The following is a 23,711-nucleotide window of genomic DNA, read 5'->3' on the forward strand; positions in this document are numbered from 1 at the left end:
TAATTTCCTTCTCTCTTGTTGTCTCCATTTCAGTTTCCTGAGTTTCTGGGAAGGCCTGGTTTCCCCAAAGGAACGATTTCTGGTAGAAGTCTGAAGGTCTGACCGAAGAAAAAAAATCCAGTACAGCCAATGAATTGAGGACAAGAAGGTTTCCGATCAGGTAGGAACATTTAATCTCATACATTACAATCACCTTAAGTAAGGTGTGCTGATAGCTGGATATGATTTAACTGCTTGGAAAAAGATGCATATATATTATATAACCTACCCCACAAGGAAGCTGTTCTCAATTCTCTTAGAGGTTGTGGTGTGTATCAGAGAGCGCCTTGGGGGAATATGAATACAATAACAGTATGATGCTTTTTTTTTTTTTAGCTCATTGTTGCCAAGTACACTTGGTGATCTTGGTGCCTGTGGTTTAATCCCAGGAGGTTAGACATGTGGAACAGCACATTAACCCTCTTTAGTATTTTCTCCCAAGACAAATCATTTTTATAGGTTGTCTCCATGGTCTTCTAGTTGCTTATCAAAATTAAGCATCAAGTCTTCTAAGTGAGCAATAGCCCCAGTCAGTGTGAGGAAATCAGCTTGGTTCTTATTGGGTCACAGCTTCTTGTCCTTGGCACAAAGTGAGTTCACATAGGGAGTTAGAAGGAGGAGAACGGGACATGAGAAAGGGGAGTTCTGTGTTCTCATTTAGCTATGCATGTTGAAACTCCACTAACAGCTTTATTTTCATTAGCAATTTGTGATAAAAACTTAGGGTAAAGGGAATAATGAAGCTGTCCCATTATATGGCAGGACAAAAGATAGTAGTGACATCAAAATCAGGGCCTGTCCATCTCGTTTGCAGCTATATACTGAGTGTTTAGCATAGCATTTGACCCCTCATCAGTATTCAATAAGAAGATGCGTGTTGAATGACTTAGGGATGAATTAATGAATGAAAAAAGTTAATATGGTAGAAAATGTGTTTTATCCTTGTATTTTCGTGTGTTGACTTCTGTATTTCAAGACCCAGCACTGTAACTGACACATAGAATATAAGCAATAAAATGTGTTGAAAGAATGAATGAGTCCCCACTATTCTAAGAATAATTTTAAGACCAACACGGACCCCATATCTGCCAGAGGTATCCAGAGGTGAAAGCCTGGATCTCAGCTAGTGGTAGAGCTGACAGAATTTATCTAGTTTTAATAATTTATAGCCCATCCCATTACATTTAGGCATAGTACCCACATGAGCCATACAATTAAATGTTGACTGGAAAACAATGCACAACCTAGAAGTTGAGAATTATGTTTTATGTGGAGGACATACTGAGGACTGAAGTCAGGAGACAGCCTCTCAGATAGCTCTGAGGGACTGTTCTGAAGAGGTAAGGGAGGGCACAGGGTATTTAGGGGTTCTTGCAAAAAAACAAACAGGTAGTTGGAACATCAAAAGATTACTGTTAATTAAAGAAACTAGACATCTTAAGTTAATAAATGTAGCACTTTTCTATATATGGTGAGATGCAAGAATCTGGTCTCCTGGGAATCATTCCCTTGATTTGCACTTTATTTATCTAGGGCCAGTATCCTGTTTTCTCCATCCTGAATCCCCTCAGGGTGTGGCTTTGGGTGTGGCTTCAGTGGCTGATGGCTTGATGGTTATAACATCCTGTGTTACCGATAAGGCTGGCTACATTCTTTGTCTACATAAATGACTTGAATATGGATAGTAAATCTGTGGATTTGCAAAACGTAATTCTTGGAGCATTTTTATAAGGACAAAGTTCAGGGCAATTTCAGAATCACTAGCGGCTAAAATTGCTATTTATACTTTGGTTTGGGAAATAAATTATTTTTATTGTCATTTCAGCCTTTCTTTAATTTTCGAGATTGTTAAAAGAGGGCAAAGAAAGAGGAGAAGACCCCTGAGTCAGGTAATCCTCCTTTTCCTGGCGACTCCCCTAGTTAAAAGCTCAGTTTACAATGGTGGTCAGTTTTTCAGTCCATTTGTGCTAATTTCTGTTACTAACAACATAGCATCTTATTTTCTATTTGAGGTTTTTGGATTTTTCCTAATTATGCTTTTGCTTTTTATTCTATCAAATGTCCATGAATTTGATAAAGTCCTCGGTATTAAAAGAAAACCAGTAAGATTCATAAAAATAAAAATAAGTTCTTGGATAAATTTATAAATTTCTACCTGCATTCAAAGTGGAGTAAGTTGGCAAGAAATTTATAATGGGCAGATACTCTAAGGAGCACTCGCATTCAGAAACTCAAAATGGTTGCACGTGTTTATCCTGTAAGAGGTCTGTGATGAAACAGCAGGATGAAGGCTATATGTCCAAACTTAAATGCAATCTTTTAAATCACCTTTCATGTCAGGCCAGGTAAGAACTGGGCAATTCAATAAGTAAATTAGAACAATTCTTATTTTCAATAATTTCTTAGGTCAACAGAATAATGAAAAACTTATCTTTAACTCCAAGAAATCTGGACAGTTATTAAAGCAAATGTGTTGTCCTCCTGGCCTACACCTGGTTATAAACAGCAGTACGACTTCAGAAAACCCTGGACACTGAGTGGACTTTCTAAATATAGCTTTTTCTTTCTATAAAGGTGTTTTCCAAGAATGCTATCTTTTGTGAAAATGTGGCCTTTGTAAATGGTACGCAGACACTAAGGTCTGTGACTTTTCGACCTAGAAAAGATTTGAAATATTTTCTTAGCCTGGGAATCCACATTTTAGAGGCACAGAAAGAGAAACCCAATGAAATTAATTATTTTACCCACCATCAAACGGCAAACAAGTAATAACGACAGCATTGTCCTCAACACTACATTTCTTCTGTGCCTTATCCCTCTTCTTTTAAGAGGAATGACAACATTATCTGCAAACTTTATCTATAACTAATTTTTTTAAAATTTTGCTGTTTTGTAACTCATTTTCGAAAAATTCTGTTTCTATGTTGAAAATGTGTAAGGACATTTACCTTCTTTCTTGAAACACCTTTGCCTGCATTTATCACATTTTATTGTTGAACTATTGTGTAGCAATAAGTACAAAAGTGCGTCTAGTAGAGGAGATAATGTCAGAGGCAACAAGTTGTGTGTATGGGGGGGGCGGGGTTAGAGTTGACATACCTTAAGGGAGATGAGGAGAGAGGGAGGAGAATAGAAATTTTATTTATTTGAAAAAAATATGATTGCAAGTTAGACAATGTTTGGCTAAACTTAATACAGTATAGCTTTCCTTAACTTAAATTCTGGGTAAACTTGCACTGTTTACATTGCCACAGACTAGGGAATAAACAAAGCAAAAAGATTTTTGGTACCACCATTTTGTGTTAATTTCATAAAGATTTCTACAAGACATTTTAAAAATAAATTGAAAAACGAAAGACTTGTCTTTAGCTTATTTTCCCTGCTTGCTTGCACTTTAATAAGTTGATAAATGACATTTAAACTCAATAATTATGATTAATTCTGTCCCGCAATTTTTAAAAGCACTGGTGATTGTGTGCGCCTGCATGTGCGCACCTTTACAACCAGTAAAATAAAGTTCTTGATCAAAAAATTATTATCATTTAGACTATTGAATAAAATCAGATATGATAGAGGGGCCAGCTGTTGGTAGGTTTAAAAGTCACCCTAGGTGATTAATTCATGCAGCAGTGTTGCAGGTCTCTTTAGATGAAGCACTTAGAAGTATAACCAAGCATGGCTCTAATTTCATATCTGAGTTCATATTTAGAGTTCTTTAGCAAGTGCTTGCTCTATGTGTTTTTATAGTCTTTGGTTGTGCTCTAAAAATATCAAAATTATGAATTAACAGATATGCAAAAGTGAAATCCTAGAAGATAGGATAAACATGAAGTCCTCTAATTATCACTCAAATAAGTTTGGTTGACACAGAACTGGGAATCACATAAAGACATTAATAAGTCATAATGCTGAAATTAAAACCTTCTAGTTACAGTACAAAAGAAATCCTAATTTGTACCACAAGGTAATGAATTCAGTACTTTTCATTTGTTAAATATTTGCTTATTACCCTGCACCGTGCATATAACACTGTTCCAAAATTTGGAGGGCAAACAGGAAAAACAGAAACTCTCTACCCTCAAGTTGTTTATACTGCAGTCAGTGAAATTTCTCTACTTTGAGATCTTTTAATTCCTCAGTTCATTGTAACATCTTCTTCAGATGAATTGTGTTCTATTTGTTAAAACCAAGGTTTAGCACTTTACATAGTTTCTTCAGTGTTCCTGATAGTGAAATAGAGTCATAATGCTAATTTCCAGTACTAATTATAGAGTTGATAGGAGAAATGCTCAAGATCGATAGTAACGTGATTTCGATAATCTACAAAATGTCTTGAGGTTTCCCAGATAACAACTCGTCTCCCAGACAAAAATGCACTTATTATTTATATTCCAAGCTTATAAATTTTTTTGTATTTTAATCATATAGAGGTTTTACAACATCTTTTATTTTTTTATTATTATTATTTTCTATTTACTATTATTTTCTTTTGCGGTCCACGGGCCTCTCACTGTTGTGGCCTCTCCCGTTGCAGAGCACAGGCTCCGGATGCGCAGGCTCAGCGGCCATGGCTCACGGGCCCAGCCGCTCTGTGGCATGTGGGATCTTCCCGGACCGGGGCACGAACCCGTGTCCCCTGCATCGGCAGGCGGACTCTCAACCACTGTGCCACCAGGGAAGCCCTACAACATCTTTTAATTCACATTTTAAGATATTTTGTTCAGTGGATTATCTCATTTTGAAACTATTGATTTATATGTACATACTATGTAAATATTAGTATATATTTCTCAATGGCTAGGTTAGTGCTTTCTTAACTACTTAAGTTTGTTTAATTCATATTGTTGTTCTTCAGCATTTCTTTTACTCACTGGAGCCTATCCTACTGACTTCGAAAAGCCTGAAAAAGTCTGAAAATCCCATTTAAAGTAATTGTATGGAAAATCTTTAAAATAACATTATAATAATAGTAGAGAAGAAGAGTATTTAACATTGTGCTGAAGATCATTCCATTAATAAAGAGATTAATCAATAATTCTAACATTCAGACATATAATAAAAATGAAAAACATTAATCATAATACTGAGCAGTGACACTTTCAGTAAAGGGAGATATTAAATATCGTATAGGAAACTAGTATCTGCAGAGCAGATAAGTTGGCAATGATTATACATATATTTAAAATATGTTGAAACAGTCATAGACAGTTTTTCTTTTTGGCTGAAAAGAGGCATATTGAAGTATTTAAGCACTACTTCAACTGGAATAGATATTTAGACGCTCTACAGAAAACACATGATTGCAGAAGAGCAGATATTAGCAGGTGTGTGAATGTGTATGTCTTTAATTAATGCATTTTCACTCATTCAAAAAGGAGAAGACTGCCAAATTTACTTTAAAGGTGGCATTGACTTTTGCTGCTGTTGCTGTTCCTTTAGTGTTCACCAAAGAGTACCGTCCTGTCATTTATCCAAGTTAGAAATCTAGAAGCAATCCTAGGATTCTCATTATAGGGTCCCCTACCTTCATGCTCCCCACTCAATAAGTAACAAATTCTTGGCTCTCCTGTGTAGGAAAGCTCTCTCCAATGTACGCCTGCTCTGTCACTCTCCGGGTCCAGCATCTCTGCCTCACCCTCCCATTGAAGTCACTTCTAGTTCATTCTGTGCAGGGCCATTTTTAAACCTTCCTCAGTCCTAGGCAGTTGCCCTTTTAGAAGCTTTACCCTCAATGTTATCAAATGCATTAAAATGTGCCCAAGTCACATATCCAATATAATTTATAGATAACTATATGAAAGCTGAGTAACATTGCTGTTGTAGTAATATTAGTTGAAAATATTAATTACACAAGTTTTTATCTCAATTTTGCAGATTTTTTTTCCTATTCTGGAGCCATGTTTTCCAGGTGTCAAACAATTTTCTAAGTCCTTCTCAAACTCCTAGTCCCTAGTGAGTGTGGTTGAACAGCCCAGACAGCAAGATGTCTGAAGATGAAGACCATCACATGGTTGAGTAGATCAGATACGTGAAGGAAATAAGTAAGGTAAGAAGGAAAAAGAATTGAAAGAGCTGAAAGATGTGTTACTTGGCTGTCAGGTGTTAGGAGAGTTTATTTGTGCTTTTTCTTAGTCTTCATAATGCTCTTGTCAGAATGGTGGTAACATACCCATTTTTTTAGATGAGCGACCTTTAACTATAGGTTGCACTTGATTGTCTGCCAGGTCTTCAAGTCTGTGATGGGGACAGTAACGTCAGAAATTTCAATCCCAGTCAGATCAAGACCCGGTAGAGACGCCATTACGGAAGTGCATGGTTTTGACCCAAATTTGACCACATTAAAATGTTGTTCTTTCTTCTCCAGGATGATAGTCTATATTTCAAGAAGAATTATAATTCTTGCCCCATAACAATTTCTCTGAGCTCTTTGTTCCAACTAAAGCCTTTGATTGATTTTCATATTAGCAAAGCCCTGGAATTATATGCAAAATGCTATGAATAGTTATCTACCTATCTAATTATTTTTAGCAAAAGGATGCAGAGCCGTTATCGGATTCTCAAAACTCAATCAGATTATCTAACAGTTTACATTAAATGAGGTAATGAGTGCCCTATCTGGATCCGAACATTATAATACTTTTAATCCTTACCGTGGTCCCTGAAATGTCTATTATCTCTAATTATCAGTAAGGGAACTGAGGCGTAGTAAAGTCTAAGTAAGTGAGAGGTCTGGAATTCAAATCCAGGTCAGTTTCAGGCTTGAACACCACTAATTCTAGAGCCTACACTGCATTCTATGCTCTCACTGTAGATAATCAATAAGTGTTCATTTATTTCCTTTACCCCAGTTGGGGACAAAGAACATGGGTGTGTGAAAGAAAGTACAGATTCGTTTTAATGTAAATGATATAATAATAATGCTAGTCAACAGTTACGGAATATTCATATTGTGCTAGGAGTTGAGCATTAAGTACTTTACAGGCATTCTTTTATTTAAAATCTCATATATATACTACCTACCTTAGGAAGTAGGGAATATAAATGTGCCAAGGTGATTGAAATAACGTGGTCATGTACAAGGCAATGAAACCAGGACAGGGTTTTCTGGGCTGATGGTTGAATTTTGGCCAAGACGCTAAGGGGAGAAGGGATGAGCACTGGTGGGGAGACTGAAAACTTATTCATCGTGGGGAGAAAGCACTGGTGTAAGCATCGTACTGGTTGCTTCAGAACCGTTACCCTCGTAACCCGAAAACTGAGGTTTTGCTGAAAGCTGAAGGCAGATTGCTTGCAGTGTGAAAAAGAATTTACTGATATCTATTCATCTCTTCATGTTTGAACCTGACTGTTTTGCAGATTTGTTGAAATGACTCAAGTTGTCTTTCAGATCTGGACTAAATGTCTGTATCACAGCATTAGGGCCCATGGAGCAGCATTTGCAAGCCCATACTCACCTCCCCCCTTTTTAGTGTTTTGCACTCTGGAAAAGCAAACAACAGCAACAACAATATCTTATTTCCTTTTATCTATAGTTATTATTCATCTTGTCAAGAAACCCAATTTGATATATTTATGCTAAAATATAAATGAAATTTTTGCAGTTTTATTGAGATTTAATTGATATATAATATTGTATCTGTCCAAGGTGTACAATGTGATGATTGATATATATATATATAGTGTGCGAAATGATTACCACAATAAGTTTAGTTAACCTTAATTCACATAATTACATATGTTATCTTTGTGATGAGAACTTTCAAGATCTACTCTCTTAGCAACTTTCAAACATAAAATACGGCATTGTTAACTGTAGTGACCGAGCTGTACATTACATCACCATTACTCACTTGTCTTATAACTAGAAGTTTTTACCTTTTGATCATCTTCCCTCATTTTCGTCACCTCCAACCCCCAGCTCTGGCAACCGTCATTCATGAGTTCAGTATTTTAAATTTCACATATGAGATCATAAAGTATTTATCTTTCTCTGTCTGACATTTCATTTAGCATAATGACCCCAAACCCACCCATGTGGTCACAAATAGCCAGATTTCCTTCTTTATCATGGCTGAATAATAGTAGGTTGTATGCACCCCATTTTCTTCATCCATTCATCCACAAGAAAACACTGAGGTTGTTTCCATGTCTTGGCTACTGTATTGGGTTGGCCAGAAAGTTCATACAGTTAATGAATACACTGTTCAATCAAACTTGGTGAAAATGAGTCTTTTATTTTTACTTAAAATAAATCTTTGACAAAGCCAGCTAGGCATCCCTTTGAGTAACGACTTATATCACATTGAAATATTTTAAACATATGAACAGTAATAGCTGAAATGACAAATGTTACTAATATTGACACAATTTATTAAGGAGAATATGTTAGAATATGTGAAAATGCAGATGGACAGTGAAAGAACAGCTATAACTTTTAACTAAATATTGTCTTGATATTTAGACCATTGGTTAAAATCATGATAACAGGTTTCATCCATTTCAAGAAAGCAGAATATTTGCAGATCACTTAACATTTACTAGGTATGTTCTCAGTCTGGAAGGATATATTTCACTTACATGTGTCATTTAATTTAACCACATCCCTCTGTAATAGATAGTGGTATCCCTATTTGCAGATAGGAGACAGGCTCAGAAAGATTAAGAATGTTACCTAATTCTAGTAAGTAGCCGAACCTAAACTGATCTAATTCCAGGGCAAAGCTCTTTCTGGCACATCAGTGTGGGTCTTTATCTCTTTGAGAATTGTTGAACATTAAAAGCCTTCTTCCAGGTAAATGCATAAAGAAACAACATGAGCAATGATATAACAATACAAGTCTCACTAAATAATTGGTGTGTTTGGCCTTGCTTTTGCTGATAGATCTTTTGCAAAATTGCTTTTCTCTGAGATATTTAAAGTGGACTTTAACTATTTTCTTGGAAGACTTTCCTAAATTATACCTATCAGAAAGCTGCTTTGCTTTAAGGCCGAAGAAAAATGAAAGCTTACTTAACTACACTTAGGTGCCAGGGTCATACTATGAGCTCTACACCTGCCAGGATTCACGCTAAGATAGATAGGGTGGCTCAGCAAACTGTCCATAGTCCTGTGATTTCTTTCTGATATTCTGAAGTAGAAATAATTTAATAACTGTTCACAAAAGAGAGAAACACTGTTTCTTGGTCCTCAATATCATACTGCTGTAGGCTAATTCTTTCTCTCTTCTGTTGCCCCTTAGTATAGAGAGTGTGTTTTGGGGACCCTCCTTCACGATCTTCTCCATTCCAAGAGCATCTTACATAAATCCAGGACTTCTCAAGCAGCCAGTTTTGCCAGATGGTCTTAGGGTTGGTTGTACCCATATATGTATAATCTGAACTTCTCAAGTAAGGTCCTTAGAGAGCATAATGGCTAAGAGAATTGGTGCTGATACCAGACCTGAGTCCAAATACTGCCTATGCCCCTAACTAGCTGTGTAACCTTGGAGAAGTAACTTAAGCCCCTTAAAGGGATTAGATTTCTCACCTGGAAAATGGTATAATAAATGCATCTACCTCATATGGTTAGTGTGTAAATTAATGTAACTTGAGATGGTGCGTGTTAAGCATTAGCACAGTGCCTGTCTCTTGTTAGTAATACCTGCTTTTCTTATTAATTATTCTCTTTATATTCCCAGTTGCAGCTGGGTGCCTAACATATAATAGTTGTTCAGCAAATAGTTACTGGATTGAACCAGCTCTGAAATTGAAGCATTGGGTCAACAGCAAAGTAGTCACCCCACCATCATTTCTCCCAGAGAAAGGGAGAATAGATGGAAGCCAGCCATCATACTTTCTTTTCTTATTCTAAACTTCCCATCCAGCCCCAGCAATAAAATAATCTTCCTGGACCCTAACAATTTCAAGGATTCTTCAAATCACACTATTTGAAAATAGCTGGGTTGCCCTAATCTAATATGTCCCAGGACCCCAAGGTCACCAAGCTTCTATTAATGAAGTCTAGTTAAGATAAATGATAACAGTTAGTCAACCAACTGCTTATGAGCTCATTGGGCTTTTTAAAATTTACTATCTGCGCTTCATAGAGACACAGGTATTTTGCTTTTGTAGGACATTCAACAGTCAAAGTAGTCTTTTAAAAAGCACAAATCAGACGCTATTATTGCACTGCTTCTAACCTCTAAAGGCTATCTATTGTAAAGAGATGAAATTTTCAACTACTTAGCCAGGCTCACAGAGACCATGTGCTCTGGTCACTTACTACATCTTTCCCTGACCTTCATGGGGCTCGAGGCACAGTTGTCCTTTTCAGTCCCTCAGATGCAACAAGCTCTACTTCTTGCTCTCCCACCTTTAGATTGGCTAATCCATCTACCCAGACCAATTTCCCTCTTATCGTTAAGGTCTCGGTTCAAACGCCACCACTACTATCTTGACCAAAGAGACCTGCCTCCTCAGTGCCTCTCCATCCCTTTGTCCAGTCGTATTTCTGTCACTGTACAACATTTATTTACACGTTTACTCTGTCTTCCTCCACCACTGGACATTTGCTTAAGAGCAGGGACTTTGTAATTTTTTGCTTCCAAGGCTTGCAGCGGACACTGGCACGTAGGTGTGTAGGAAATGTGTGTCTAATAAAGAATAAATATGTGAATGAAAAAAAAAACTGTGAAACACTAACACAAGATTATTCTTCTTTCAAAAGAATAATGAACAATAATTTCATTCAATAAGAGTCATTCTTAGTTACTGATCCATGACTTAGTAGATCCCATTCAATTTAAAATGTCCCCTTTTTTTCTGATACTTTCACAAGTCATTAATTAAATGTTGCTCATTTTAAGGCCAATCTGTGAGACATTATTTAACTTGTCTCCTCTAAAGTTCCAGCATTAACTCAGGCGGGGCTTCACCAAGTACTGATCATGTGACCTTGGCCTCTCATTGCCTCCGTTTTCTCATTTGTAACATGGGTATAATAATCGGCTTATTTCATACGCCTATGAGGAGGAAAACTTCGTGTGTGTGTGTGTGTGTGTGTGTGTGTCTATATATATGTATTTAAACAGTGTCTTAGAATAGTGTCTGGCACATGATAAGCATTATAGAAGTATTGACTGCTGCTACTAGTACTGTTATTATGAGAACTAACTGTTGAGAATAATCCTTCATATAGTGGTTTATTCCACTGAAGATAAAGGAAACTCATAGAATGTTAGAAATCAGATTAAACACGGAAAGCCAGTAAAATATACCAGGACAGAAGATGATGAGAGTGTGAAAGGATAGAGGAAAAAAAATGGTTTTTGTTTTTCTTTTTCTTTTTTAAAGAAGGAAAGAGCCTAGAAATAGGAGAAAAACTATTCATTGGCTATACTGACATGGAGATCGCTGGTGACCTTCATAAGTAAAATTTCAGGACAGTGGGCAGAGAGATTACGGTGAGGGAAGTCAGATGGATGTAAATTATAGAGTAGATGGGACGTGAGGAAATGGAAACAATATATGATGATAACAATTTTGAAAAGTTCAGACATGAATTGGCTAAAGAAGATATGCAGGGATTAGAGGAGGAGGGAGGCTTTCGTGTTACACGTATAGTTTTTAACATTTTAAGTTGGAGTTACTAGTCTAGAATGAGGTTGAATTTTGGCAAGAATCATTCATAAGGAGTAGATGGGTTGTAGAAAATGCAGTGCTGTGAAGTACTTGAGAAGATGAGAGAAAATGAAATGCTATCTGTAGTGCACGTGGCCTTTGAACTTGAACTCCTGTAGTGCAAGGGAATACAAAGATCAATGCAAATGCTAATGAATTAACGGATTTGGCAGTGGACTATTTACTGACTTCTGTGTTCCTAATGAGTTAGGAAGCGCCTCACCAGCTCAGAGTGAAGGAAGTAGAGAGGATGGAGGAAAATTTGAGGAGGGTAGGGAAAGCTTCTAAGAAAATAGTCCTTAAGGAGAATTAGAAAGAACTTACTGTAAGTCAGAGCAATATTTCCAGTCTTGAAAATCCATTTGAAGTTGGTGTTTATTAATTTATTGGAATACCAATTTTCCCTGCCACATGATGTTTCTCCAGCTACCTGGATATAAGTTACACAGAGGCAGAAAAGAATGAGAGATAACAATCGAGGGAAAATACAATTCGTATTTTTTTTTTACCTTTTTCCACTTCCCCGCGCCAACTCTGGGGAGCCTTCATGGACATGGCTGCCCTCGCAGCCTGCAGCAGCACGCTGTTATCAAAGAATTCAAAGAAATGGAACATAGGTTTCCAACTTAATAATTCAGCAAAATCAAAAATTGTATATAATGTTTTCTGTTGGCAAAGATTTTTGCAATATAATTTGGTTCCATCTTTTGACAAGTAATTTGGCAATGTCTAGCAAGATAAAAATGTTAATAGCGTTTTACACATTAATTCTAATTCTGGAAGCTTATGCCGATAAGTAATTTATAATCCAGAAAATTATTATATAAAGATGCTCATTGTCATGTCATTTGTAATAACAAAACATTGGAAACACCTTTAATTGTTAAGAATAGGACAACAGTTTAGGAAATTATATCCACTTAGTAGAAAGTGACACAGTTACTATATTATAATTACAAGATGATGGAGCAAAATAAAATAATGCTTAATAAAGAAAGAATGAAGAAAGCTGACCTAAAATTGTGTCTTCTTTATGACAGTAATTATGTAAACATATCAATGTTTATTAAAGCTTAAAACCAAGATAAAGTTTTAAAAGCTCTGTACCAGTAATGGGGATTTTATGTTCGTTTCAAAATATTTTTTGACACAACTCTTAGAATTTTGTTTTGTCTACTCCTTTTCTTAAGAATTTCTGATTATTACCTCACTTTTCATTTCATAGTTTCAAATAAAGCCAGCAATTTTATCATCAGAGAAGATTAGACTTATTGGACAGTCCATAATTCCAAGTTATTTGGTATAAAAAGACCATATACACTTGTAGGTGCTTTCAAAATAAAATTTCGAGAAGTTTTTTTTTTTGCTTAGTCTTTCCTAGTATGGAGATGAAGCAAACTACCTAAAATTGCTAGCCATTCTTTTTTCATTTTTCTCATTTTATTGATTTATCTTGCCCTTCACAGAAATGATAAGAAATGAGTCTGCAGTTGCCTCTGCCAATTTCTTAAATCCTCTATTATCCACATTATGAAATCATACTAGTATGAATGCTTCCAGTATTTTCAGAACTCTTTAGTTAGTATACTTTAGCATTCTGTATGAAGTATCTTATGTAAGTGTAAAATTTAGACTCAACTTCTGGAAGCTTTTGATTTCTTAGTTCAAAAGTGAGAGATCCTTAGTTCAGCCATATGATTAACAATTACTTGTATAGTAAGAAGCTCCTAAATTATTGTTTTATGGGTACCTGGCAGTTTTCTTGCCATTTCTCAGAAGTTCTCTATTAAACACATTCTCTCTCTTTCTCTCTCTGTCTCTCTCTGTCTCTCTCTGTCTCTCTCTGTCTCTCTCTCTCTCTCTCTGTCTCTCTCTCTCTCTCTCACACACACACACACACACACACACATTGTGATTAAAAGCACAGATTTTGGCATTATGAAATCTAAGGTTCAATTTCCAGTTGTGTAGTTTCTGGGCCACTTCACTTTAGGCAAGTAACCTAATGTCTCTGAACCTTGTTATTTTCATCTGTAAAATAGAAATTACAATTATATCAGACAATCCTCAAAACATCCGTAATGATTTTAGAGTTTCAGAGTCAGGTAAAAGCAGGCACTCAGTAAATGGCTAGTGCTTTTATTACTTTATTATTATTTAGGTCTTGGTTTTCCTTGAGTGTGTGAGTCCCCATAATGAAATGTAATTTCCAGTAGATTGAGTAACACCTGTTTTCACCAAAAATTTTAACTGAGTTCATTACTTTCTGTGCAACCCAGATTAGTTTTCTGCCTCCTTTTCTGTGCCGTATGTAGGTGTTCAGTAGATTTATTTAATAAATGTATGAATGCATGAACGCGTAGATGAATTTTTAAATGCTTCTTTTTGAGAAGGTAGAAGAAATGTGACACAGTTGAACAGATAAGAAAATAATCCATGGAAAAAATGGCAAAGTCATGTATGTGCCCAGGGCCAGCCTAAGAGGAATTACTTTTTTTTTTTTTTTTAGGAAAAATGTGTTGAATAGCTTATTTTAATTATTTTTAAAAGTTAAGTACAGGGACTTCCCTGGCGGTCCAGTGGTTAAGACTTCGCCTTCCAATGCAGGGGGGTGTGGGTTCAATCCCTAGTCGGGGAGCTATGGTCCCACATGCCTCGCAGCCAAAAAACCAGAACATAAAACAGAAGCAGTATTGTAACAAATTCAATGAAGACTTTAACAAATGGTCCACATCCAAAAAAAAAGTTAAGTACAAAACTTTGCTGATGATTTACATATTTAGGACCAATAAAATAATGTGAGATTAGCTGTACTAAAACAGAATGTTGAGCTACATTCACATTAAGTGACATTATATAGTCTGAGTTTATGGAAAACTTCTGAGATGGTGAGTGACCTTTGAGCAGAAAAAGACAGAAGGAGAAATGGCCTTTTCTACATTCTATTGTGCCTCTAAGTAAAATGCTTGGTAATCTAGCTACAAAGCTCTATGTCATTGGCCTTAGGCACGTACTGTGATGTACCTTGTGAAGATCAGATTTTGCCATGGAGAGGATTTGTAAAAGTATCACACATTCCAGTACCGTTGGCAACCACAGCTACCAAAAACTCCAATTTAAATTGATGAGCCTAATATCAGATGATAGTATCATTTCCTTGTGGGTGTTCTGGGAAAAGGTGGGTAGGAAATGTATAAAAGTGAATACTTTATTGACTGAAATAACACTTCATCATTTTGAAAACATAAAATACATTAAAGTTGTTATAGCATCATACATGAATATTTCACTGTATTTTAGACCTTGCCTACAAGCAATGTTTTCTGCCCTTTGAAAGAGAACCATGCTTGTGGTATGCATTAATCATAGAAAAGATTAAACACTGAAAAGAAATTCAGCCTTTAAAGACAATTTGCTTTGATTTATTCAGTGGGTTCTCCTAAAAAGTTAATACCCAGAATTATTGCTTGTTAAATTGGAGTTACAAATTCTTTCAGAGTTACTTAGTATTTTCTTTAATATCAGTATCAAGGAAGGCAAAGCAAATTTACATATTTATTAGGAAATACAGGCACATCATCATAAAACAAGAAAACACAACGTTTTTATAGACTTTATTTTTTAGAAGTGTTTTAATTTTCCAGAAAAATTGAGAAGATAGTATAAAGTGTTTCCATATACACTATACCCATTTCCCTCTGTGACGATCAACTTATATTAGTATGTTACATTGTTACAATCAGTGAACAAATATTGATACATTATTGTTTACTATAGTCCATACATTAGTCCAGTTCCTTAGTTTTTACCTAATGTCCTTTTTCTATTCCAGGATTTCATCCAAAACATCACATTACATTTAGTTGCCATGTTTCCTTAGGCTCCTCTTGGGTTTGATAGCTTCTCAGATTTTCCTTGCATGACCTTGGCAATTTTGAGTAGTTAGGCTTGTGTAGGATGCCCGCTACTAGAATTTGTTTGATGCATGTTTCATTGATAATATTGGGATTATGTGTTTGGGGGAGGAAGACCACAAGAGTAGAAGGGTTATTTTGTCAGATCACATCAAGTGTACAAAGTATCAATATGCATTATGAATGCTGAGGTCGACCTTGATCACCAGGCTGAGGTAGTGTTTTTCAGGTTTCTCCATTGTAAAATTACTGTTTTCCCTTCTCCATATTGTACTTTTTGGAAGGAAGTCAATATGCTCAGCCCACAACTAAGGAATAGAGAGTTATGCTTACGATGGAGTACTACATAAACTATTTGGAATTCTTTTGCACTGGAGATTTATCTATTCTCCCGCATTTATTTATGTATCCAATTATTTATTTATATCAGAAGAACTCACGGATTTTTATTTTATACTTTGGGTCATAATCTAATTCTACGTTAGTTACTTTGTTCCTCAAATTGCTCTAGTCCTGACCCTTGTGAACTCTTTTCAGTTCAGTGGCTCGTGTGCCACTCTGAGGTATCCCCATCCTATATATTTTTTTGGAACTTCCTTACTTTCTGACACTATAAGATGGCCTTGTATATAAATCTTGTATATTTACTGCCCCAGTCCTAGAATCAGCTATTTCTTCAAGGATAACTAGGTCTTTTTAGTGGAGAACAGCATTAGACAGCAGGATCTGGGTGTGGGGTGTGCTAATTGCTGCCCGGATGTCATTGCTTCTAGATCTTCTCAGCTGACAGAGCAAAGAGATAACATGTGTGTACATTCCCCACGTATATGGACATATCTATAAGTATCTCTCTACATAACCATGTGTGTTAAGGTAATATGAAGCAATATTAAGCTAAGCATGAATGTATATTGATGTTTCCAACTTTAATCTGTTACCACATAGATCATCTTAGCCTCATCTCTTGCTTATCTTTAAATTTCAACTGCGGCAAAACACTTGACTTTTAGAAGTATGAAAATCAAATTGTAGCTACTTTGGGAAGCCACATCATCTAGCAGAAGAATTCTTAAAGGGCAAGGTGTATATCATCAAATTTTAATTTACAGTCAGCAGTACTTTGTAACATCCATAGGCCTCCAGACCTCTGCTTCCAAGAAGGTGAAGTAGCCCATTTCTCCCAGGTTCTTCCACTTAAAACTAAAACCCTGAACATAACAACAGACAAACATAGGAAGACACTGAAAGGTGGAAATGAGAAGGCAGACTTAACTAGGGACTTTGGGACTTGAGGAATAACATGGTGATGAGTCCCCTGTGTTTCCTGTTGCTTCCCATACATCCTGGAGAGGGTATTACAGGAACCCCCAATCAATAACCACCAACAGAACAACAGACAAAAAAGCTTCAAAAAAGAAAACACAAAACCCCCGTTCCCCCTAGCCAAGGTATGAGGAAAGGGGTTGTCAAAGACAGAAAACCATTTGGGCAATAATATACACACTACTCGAGCCAAGTGCCAGTGGAATATTGCACCCATCCCCTATGTCCTGTGGTTTCAGTTGGGCCAAGCTACGATTTGATCTTCCACACCACCCCACTCCTGCCCTCCAGAAGAGGCAGCGCTCTGATTCGCCACCAGGGCTGTTTCAGTGTGGTGCAGTGGTGAGCTGAGCCTCCACCCCTTTGCATTAGCAAAGAGACTTTCAAAGGTGGTGCCTGACAGGCTAGTTAACACTGGGCTGCCCTCACACAGTCGTGGGGTCCAATGGTGGGACCTAGCCTCCGTCTCTCCCTGACATCGATAAGAATAGGATGTTACAGGTTGGAGGGAGTAGGCACCCCACTAACCCCCAACACATGGTGTCCGTGAGACCCAATGGGGTGCTGAATCCCCATAACCGTCCTGAGGCAGTAAGACAGAATGAGATGGCACAAGCAGGGCTAGTTGGCAGTTCTCTTCCTCTTACCCTGGTGTCAGTGGGGCCAGCAGGTAGCTGACCCTCTACCCACACCCGGCATCAACAAGAAGGAATGAAGTGGGAGGAAGGACAGCAAACACAGCAAACACTTCACCTCTCCCCTCCCCTGGTGTCAAGAAATCTACTGGGGAGATGAACTTCCACTCCTACTAAAAGGCAACAGAATGATATTAATGTTCCCACTTTTGGGGGGAAGGTGTCAGAAGGGCCAGTAGGATAGCTGAACTTCTACTTGATCTGTCTGCAGTGAGAGAATGTAAGTGCCCACTTTTGCTGGGGTTTTGACAGTAGGGCCCAGTGGAAATCTGTACGTAACCCCCCAGTCCTCATACTCCACCTCCAATAGGATGACTTCCTTCTAAAAAGTAATAATAAAATTAAATGGGATACAGAGTCATATAATAACTCACAATGTTTAGAATCCAATTGAAAAACACTCATGGCACCAAGAAGCAGGAAATCACAGAATAAATGAGAAAAGACAATAGACCTACACCAGCACTGAGATAAAACATCTATTGAAATTATCAGACAGGGGTTTTAAATAAGCTGTCACATAAATGCTTCAATTAGCAATTATGTGTTCCTTGACGGAAATGGGAAAAATAGAAAATGTGAACAAAGAACTAGAAGTTATAAGAATAAAAACAAATGAGAACAGTAGAACTGAAAAATACAACAATCAAAAAACTTTGCTCAAGAGTAGAGTGGAGATTACAAAGCACAGAATCATGAACTTAGAAGAGATCAATACAATGTACCACATGTACAGAGAAAAATAGGCTGAGGGGTAGAGATGGGAGAAAGAACAGGATCTCAAGAACCTGTAAACAGTAACAAAAGCACTAACATTCATATCATCAAGGTTCCAGAATGAAAACAGAGAGCACGTAGGACTGACAAAGTATTCAGAGAAATAATGACTGAAACGTTCCCAATTTTTTAGAAGACATAAGCACACATCCAAGGATCTGAGCAAATCCAAAGAGGAAAAACACAAAGGTATCCTTGTCAAGACGCGTCATAATTAAACTTCTGAAAAGTAGAGACAAAACAAATCTCGAAAGTGGACAGGCAGAAACGATGCATCACTTATTGAGAAACCAATTCCAATGACAGCATATTTCTTGTCTAAAATTATGGAGTCAGAAGCATTGACATAACATTTTTCAAGTAGTAAAAGAAAAGAACTCTCAGCCACAAATTCACACTTTTTATATCCACTTTCTTGTTTGACTTATATTAATGGACTACCAACTCATCTTTCTATATCCGGGCCTGCCATCACACTTCTCCAAAAATCTAGTCACAGTATTTCCAGAGTGATCTTTCTGAAAAAGAAACAAATTTTTCTTATAAAAGTACCTGATTGTGTTATGAAACTTTTCTCTCTTCTAAGTTACCAGGTAAAATCCTTCAATGGATTCCCATCTTTCTTGGAGGAAAATCTCACATCCAAACTCTCTTTGTCCTTTTGGGCTGCTGTAAGATTATACTGCAGGTTGGGTGGCTCATAAACACCAGGAATTTTTTTTCTCACGGCTCCGGAGGCTGTGAGTTCAAGAATAGGTTGCCAGTATGGTCAGATGAGGGCCCTCTTCTGAATCACAGACTTCTCATTGTATCCTCACATGGCAGAAGAGCTTAGGGAGCTCTGTGGGGTCTCTTTTATAAGAGCACTAATACCATAATCATTTCCCAAAGGCCCCACCTACTAATACTATCAGCTACGGAAAGTAAGATTTCAACGTATGAATTTGGAGGGGAACACAAAGACTAGACCATAGCACTTACTATACATACATGGACCATGCATGATCTGGCTTCTACGCCCCTCTCCATTGTCTTCTTTTCCTACACGCCAGTGAGCATTTCTCTTTTTTTTTTTTTTTTCTTTTTTTTTGCGGTACGCGGGCCTCTCACTGTTGTGGCCTCTCCCGTTGCGGAGCACAGGCTCCGGACGCGCAGGCTCAGTGTCCATGGCTCACGGGGCCTAGCCGCTCCGCGGCATGTGGGATCTTCCCGGACCGGGACACGAACCCGTGTCCCCTGCATCGGCAGGCGGCCTCTCAACCACTGCGCCACGAGGGAAGCCCCAGTGAGCATTTCTTATACTGATTATGAATGGAACTCCTTTCTGGACTGATCCTTAACCATTCATTTTCTGGCAACTGTGAATTTATCTTCTCTTTTCCTCAAAACTTCACCCTTCCTTCATGTTACATATCCATTTCAATTGCCTTCTACAGGAAGCCCTACTGATATCGCCCATATACTACTGTCCACAGCATGAATTAAGGTCTTACTGTGTCTTCCTATAGCACTCTGTAATATCTTTTACGGTAACTATGGATTTTCTTACTTGAGTGTCACAATACATTGAATTCTAGGTGGCACTATAATGATTTTAGTAACAGTAACACTGGTGCCTAGTTTAACCCATGACATACTTTAGGTGTTCAATAAATGTGTGTTGAATGAGTGAATGAATGAATGGTCAATTTGAAATCTTAATCATGTTACTTTTCAAAAATCTGTTACAAGATACCACAGTTTTCCAGAAGATTAGGGAGTTAGGACCTTAAACTTGATTTAACAGAGGAAATTTTTACTCATACATCATGCTTAAATACCTCAAAGTAAAACCATAAACCCAGGAATTTAAGGTTATCCATTTGGACTTTCAAGCAAATAATTAATATCTCCTGCCCCGACTGTATTAGATGGTTTCGATGCTCCACTCATATCTCCCCAGCACTCATCATTCCAGTATATGCTGATAGAATCATGCTGCCGCCTGCAATTATCCACCTTAGGGCAGGCCAGAAGTGTACAGGAGTTAATGTATCTGGGTGTAGCTTTCAACCAAGGACAGAGGGGACTGGAAGATAAGTACTTCAAGTTTCTCACCGATTCTTGGGATAACTCTGAGACATGTTCTGTAGAGTTTCACAGAACTCGCCTGAAGTACTGGCAGCAGTTCCCTGCAGGAGTAATTTATTCGGTAATGCACCTCTGTTGGCTTCCTTCCATGCCTCCATTCTCAATTCCCACTCCACTTCTGAGTTTTCTGGAAGCACCTCCCAGATGAGCAGTTTGCACTCAAATTATTGCCTCAAGGTCTGCTTCTAGGGGAACTCAGTTGATAGCCTCCTAACAACCCAGTGCTCCTTACAGAGCCGTCACTGGTACAAGTACCAAGGCACGGCACATTACGTATCACTCCTCCTAAATCCTAATATTTTTAAACAGATAGGAAAGAGCATGACCTTGAAGAGAAAAAGAGTTCATATGAGGATGGCCAATGGATAAAGGGAAGGAGAGACAGTGCCATTTGTTTTCCATTAATGATAGTGTGAAATGTATGGGCAGATGGTCTAACAGGTGTGACTATAATTTGAGGAGCCTGCTCCCTTGGTTACAGAAGACTGCTATTGTTATTATTATGGAGCCACAACCTCATGACTTTATTGTTTCACTTGATGTTACCTTCTCCTTTACCCTTAAATCTTCGTACATCACTGAATTGCAGCCAATAGATTTATTTTCTCCCTATGGCTCCATCACAGAAAAAGACACACACGTGCACACACACACACACGCTCGCACACACACACACAGAGTTTTGTGTATGCCAGTGCTAGAAAAGACAAGCTCATGGTGCATGTATGCAATGGATATTGTACATTACAGGTCTCTGTGAAATAGTCTTCTGCAGGTTCCTATGTTTATTTTATGAATAATTAACTTTAGTAAAGTTAATTTCCTGAATATCTTGTTGAAGACTGAAGAAAGGAAGTAAATTGTAAAGAAAACGACTTCGAAACTTGCCCTTTTCGCCCTCTCTTTGTGCCTTAATGAACAAAGGATAACTGGGCCTTTTTTGAAGCCTTTGCTTGAGTTGAAGACACAAAATGCAACCTGTACTCTTATCATAATATGTTCAGTTTATGAGTACCCAAACTTATAAACCGTGAATTTCCCTAAAGTTATTATACCATCTAGAAGATGTTTGCTTGGACGTTTACTTAAAACCAAACAATTAAGGTCTATGTGTCCAAATAATTTCCTTCTCTCTTGCTGTCTCCATTTCAGTTTCCTGAGTTTCTGGGAAGGCCTGGTTTCCCCAAAGGAAGGATTTCTGGTAGAAGTCTGAAGGTCTGACCCAAGAAGAAAAAATCCAGTACAGCCAATGAATTGAGGACAAGAAGTTTTCCGATCAGATAGGAACATTTAATCTCATACATTACGATCACCTTAAGTAAGGTGTGCTGATAGCTGGATATGATTTAACTGCTTGGAAAAAGATGCATATATATTATATGACCTACCCCACAAGGAAGCTGTTCTCAATTCTCTTAGAGGTTGTGGTGTTTATCAGAGAGCGCCTTGGGGGAAAATGAATACAATAACAGTATGATGCTTTTTTTTATTATTAGCTCATTGTTGCCAAGTACACTTGGTGACCTTGGTGCCTGTGGTTTAATCCAGGGGGTTAGACATGTGGAACAGCACATTAACCCTCTTTAGTATTTTCTCCCAAGACAAATCATTTTTATAGGTTGTCTCCATGGTCTTCTAGTTGCTTATCAAAATTAAGCATCAAGCCTTCTAAGTGTGCAATAGCCCCAGTCAGTGTGAGGAAATCAGCTTGGTTCTTATTGGGGCACAGCTTCTTGTCCTTGGCACAAAGTGACTTCACATAGGGAGTTAGAAGGAGGAGAACGGGACATGAGAAAGGGGAGTTCTGTGTTCTCATTTACCTATGCATGTTGAAACTCCACTAACAGCTTTATTTTCATTAGCAATCTGTGATAAAAACTTAGGGTAAAGGGAATAATGAAGCTGTCCCATTATATGGCAGGACAAAAGATAGTAGTGACATCAAAATCAGGGCCTGTCCATCTCATTTGCAGCTATATACTGAGTGTTTAGCATAGCATTTGACCCCTCATCAGTATTCAATAAGAAGATGCGTGTTGAATGATTTAGGGATGAATTGATGAATGAAAAAAGTTAATATGGTAGAAAATGTGTTTTATCCTTGTATTTTCGTGTGTTGACTTCTGTATTTCAAGACCCAGCACTGTAACTGACACATAGAATATAAGCAATAAAATGTGTTGAAAGAATGAATGAGTCCCCACTCTTCTAAGAATAATTTTAAGACCAACACAGACCCCATATCTGCCAGAGGTATCCAGAGGTGAAAGCCTGGATCTCAGCTAGTGGTAGAGCTGACAGGATTTATCTAGTTTTAATAATTTACAGCTCATCCCATTACATTTAGGCATAGTACCTACATGAGCCATACAATTAAATGTTGACTGAAAAACAATGCACAACCTAGAAGTTGAGAATTATGTTTTATGTGGAAGACATACTGAGGACTGAAATCAGGAGACAGCCTCTCAGATAGCTCTGAGGGACTGTTCTGAAGAGCTAAGGGAGGGCACAGGGTATTTAGAGGTTCTTGCAAAAAAAAAAAAAAGACAGGTAGTTGGAACATCAAAAGATTACTGTTAATTAAAGAAACTAGACATCTTAAGTTAATAAATGTAGCACTTTTCTATATATGGTGAGATGCAAGAATCTGGTCTCCTGGAAATCATTCCCTTGATTTGCACTTGAATTATCTAGGGCCAGTATCCTGTTTTCTCCATCCTGAATCCCCTCAGGGTGCGGCTTTGGGTGTGGCTTCAGCGGCTGATGGCTTGATGGCTATAACATCCTGTGTTACTGATAAGGCTGGCTACATTCTTTCTCCACATAAATGACTTGAATATGGATAGTAAATCTGTGGATTTGCAAAACGTAATTCTTGGAGCATTTTTATAAGGACAAAGTTAAGAGCAATTTCAGAATCACTAGTGGCTAAAATTGCTCTTTATACTTTTCCACTGGTAGGTAGTAATCTGCTGTTGCTGTCTTCAGTATTCCCAAGGGATAACAAAAGCCATTTAATTCAAGAAAGAAAGGTAAAATTTAGCACAATGCAGCTTCCACAAAACCAAACACACACCCAACTCTCTCAGATATGAAGTAGTAATCTAAAATAGAATCCTGGAACTAATTGCAAAACAAGAGCAAATGTACTCATATTGGATAATTTTATTCT

At 37.5% G+C, this 23,711-nt stretch overlaps 1 long non-coding RNA gene across 2 annotated transcripts; it reads left to right on the plus strand.

Moving 5' to 3' along the window:
- Positions 1 to 5: 5 nt before the first annotated feature.
- On the plus strand, positions 6 to 21,822 carry LOC149747716 (uncharacterized). 2 transcript variants are annotated; one of them, XR_016395391.1, is made up of 4 exons: positions 6 to 160; positions 1,865 to 1,928; positions 5,914 to 6,085; positions 21,689 to 21,822. It is a non-coding gene; the product is annotated as an uncharacterized LOC149747716 (long non-coding RNA). The 2 variants fall into 2 exon arrangements; XR_016395390.1 differs by lacking the exon at positions 21,689 to 21,822 and having other exon boundaries at positions 11 to 160; positions 5,914 to 8,049.
- The last annotated feature ends 1,889 nt before the right edge of the window (positions 21,823 to 23,711 follow it).

The sequence above is a fragment of the Delphinapterus leucas genome, chromosome 13 (assembly GCF_059928025.1).
Source record: "Delphinapterus leucas isolate spDelLeu-1000000601 "Yukka" chromosome 13, BTC_Dleu_Yukka2, whole genome shotgun sequence".
In the NCBI taxonomy this organism is placed as follows: Eukaryota; Metazoa; Chordata; class Mammalia; order Artiodactyla; family Monodontidae; genus Delphinapterus; species Delphinapterus leucas.